Source organism: Callospermophilus lateralis, unplaced genomic scaffold (assembly GCF_048772815.1).
Source record: "Callospermophilus lateralis isolate mCalLat2 unplaced genomic scaffold, mCalLat2.hap1 Scaffold_112, whole genome shotgun sequence".
Taxonomy (NCBI): domain Eukaryota; kingdom Metazoa; phylum Chordata; class Mammalia; order Rodentia; family Sciuridae; genus Callospermophilus; species Callospermophilus lateralis.
In genome coordinates, this window is record NW_027511460.1 from 343,147 (window position 1) to 346,315 (window position 3,169).

At 39.5% G+C, this 3,169-nt stretch overlaps 1 pseudogene; it reads right to left on the reverse strand.

Moving 5' to 3' along the window:
• Nucleotides 1–1,078: 1,078 nt before the first annotated feature.
• On the reverse strand, nucleotides 1,079–2,256 carry LOC143388806 (protein salvador homolog 1 pseudogene; annotated as a pseudogene).
• Nucleotides 2,257–3,169: the final 913 nt, after the last annotated feature.

Consider the following 3,169-nt stretch of genomic DNA (forward strand, 5'->3'; position numbering starts at 1 on the left):
TATATTTAATAAGCTTGTTATATAAAATCAAACACTTAACATTTTATCAATAACTCAAACTGATATCTAACTAGGAGTGCTTGTATTTTGGAAGACTATCTAAACTAAAAATATATTTACATATTTACAATACAGGTATCTAAATAGCTATGAAATTCACAGAATTCTAGAGATTTACAGGCTAGAAGTATCATGAATTTGTCTATAATCAAATTACTGTGCTAATTATGAACAATGTCTTAACTATTAAACCAGGAGGAAAATGGGAGGGAAATATGTAAAGTTTTGTAACAAACACTCAGAAGATAAAAAAGGTAATATAAAATTGGTTTAATGACTAAGATTTCTTATTGAATCCCTGATTGTCATTTTTGGCAGCTTAACCCAGTCTGTCAGAAGGCAGTGCACTATGCCATCTGGAACCCTGTACTGTCTCATCAGAGCCATGCTAAATCCAATTAAGAGCTCTGGCTGAAACCAAGTAGCAACTTTTGAGGAATCCACATACCTTCCCCACATAGGCTAAGGCTTTTTGCTTAAATTTATTCCTGAAAAGATTTTTCTCAACATGCTTCGAAAGGGTTCCTTACATTTAGCTGTGTGTGTGTGTGTGTTGGGGGGGGGCATATACAGAATTTATCACAATAAAGATTCCAAATCTTATTTTATATTTTGAACTATACCATGGTAAAATTTAAATCATCCAACTCGGACACTATTCCACACTAAAGCAATAAACATCTTTTTAAAATACTGCATAGTTTCTCTTTCTTAAAGAAAGATACTGCTGCTATAAGGAGTTACCAAGTGATCATTTCCTTTTAAATATCTGATGGTAACGACATTTTGTTCTGCATATTTCTCCATCAAGATTATTCAAATCAATTTCCTAATATGCAATATTTGAAAGCATATCATGTTGACTCTTAAAATAATAAATTCATTTCTTTTGTTCAATAAAAGAAAATTTCTAATAACAAAATATATGTAAAATTAGAACTTCCCAAAAGTAAGCTGCCTTTATTAACCAAAGTACTTGTTTGCAGTTTTTTCAACTGTGAAAATTTTAATGCCCTTATAAAAATTAAATTTTATTCTTAAAAGGTTAACTTAAAAATTCTTGCCATGTTGCTGGGCATACCACTGCTGTGCGGTTTTCAAGCTCAGTGAGAAGAGCCTGTCTATAAGCTTCATAAATTTTAACAATCTGTTCCAGTTCTTTCATGAAGAGCAACTTTAGCATTCCCTGGTATGTATCCAGGTCAGCCAGCTGGAAGAGTTCCCATTTCAGAATGTGGTCATATTTCACAGGGGCTCGTGCATAAACCTGAAGCCAGTCAGGAATTTCTGCAGTATGATAAGGATTTGCAGGTACCAGAAGAGACTGATTTCTTTCAGTTTGCTGTGGCTGGTAAGTGACAGGAGGGGGTTGATCATACCGAGGTACACTAGGAGCACAAGGATGTCTGTACTGAGCCTTTTTATTTGTGTGATCTACATAATAAGTTCCAAATTCTGATTACTCAACTCGTTCCCATCCAGGAGGAAGTCCTTCTCGTTCAAGAGGATGGCTCCAATGAGTTGTGTTTGTATTATGATCGATATAATATTTTCTCCCTCTCATTGTCCAGTCCACAGACCAGCCAGGAGGAAGGGGTAAATCTTCAGACCCATCGTTAGTTAAATTTCCTAAAGATGTAGCAGCAACTCTCCCAATACCTGAAGCATGCCTCCCCTGATTCTGTGGCATTCTTTGGAAGAGATCATGATTGTACTCATAATATCTGTAGTCTTCATGTGCACGATCTCCAAGTGGACGCCTTCTCTGACCATCAAAAAAATTATCGGAGTAATAATATCGGGAGCCAGAGTCTCCATTTTCAACAGTAAAATTAACTTCTGTCAAACATGACTGAGATGAGCCATACTCCCTAGGTACATCCGCTAAACTCCTGGCAAGATAAGAAGGTGCAGATAATCTGTTGCTTTCTCTTCTCATTATTTCATGAGATGTTCTTTGAATTGGAGTTCTAAGAAAACTTGGTTTCTTGAAACTACTCCATCTCCAGAAGCTGAAAAAGCATTAGAGCTTGAATCTGGAAGACAGATATCAGTTCGTCTTGGAATTGTTGGACCATGCCGGATGAATGAAGGCATGAGATTCCGCAGCAGAGGCGACGTCTCCTTCTTCACGTACTTCCCCTGCACCTCGGCTGGCTTGGACACTTCGTTTTTGGTTTTCTTTCGGGACAGCATCCTTTTTGAGGAGGTCCGAGGCCGCGCCAAGCAGCCTCCTTAGGGCTCCACGCCAGGCGCCGGCCGTCTCCGCCGCCACCTCCGCCGGCGCCTCCTTCCCTCCCGAGCCGCCTCCGCCGCCGCCTCTCCGCAGCCCGGGGTCGCCCACAGGGACTGCCGCATGTTCGCTGCGCTAAGCGCGCCGACCGCCTCTCAGTCGCATGTCAGTTCCTTCCCGGAAGTCTCTACTGGCTGCCACGCTGCCCGGGGACGCCGTGAGGAGAGGCCAAGGACGCTGGGCCAGGGCCATGGTCCGCCGCGGGCAGCCTAGTAACCGCTACTACTGCTGCTGCCGCGGCCGTCGCCGCCGCCTGCGTCCCGTAAACTTTCTATTCCTTATCTTATATACACAGCTTAACAGAAGCAAAGGAACCCAATTTTATGAAATTATTATCACCTTGATCTTAGGTGTCATGTGGAAAGAAAATTATATACCAGCAAACATAAATAAAGATGAATTAATTAACACAAAAACATTGCAGGGATCAATAGTTATAGCACCCTATGAACTATGAAGCATAATATATTCAGTTGTATAATAACAATATTTACATATATTTCACAGACAAGGGCTTATTCAATGATGGCCAGAATTTGTTGTATCTACCAATGTAATTTGTCACATAATGAACAGAATCTGATGAGTATTAATAGGCAGATGAAACATATTTAATAATATTCAATGTCTATTCGTGACTAGGAAATTATTTTAAAAAATCAGAAGTAGAAATCAATTTACTTAACCTATTAAAATTAATTTCCAGTTTTCAAAAGGACAACAAATCTGAAGCAAAACATCATCTTGATTTGGTGTGCTTGTATAAGAACCCATACATAAATATCTGCTAGAAGGTGAGACAAGGCAAAAATATAC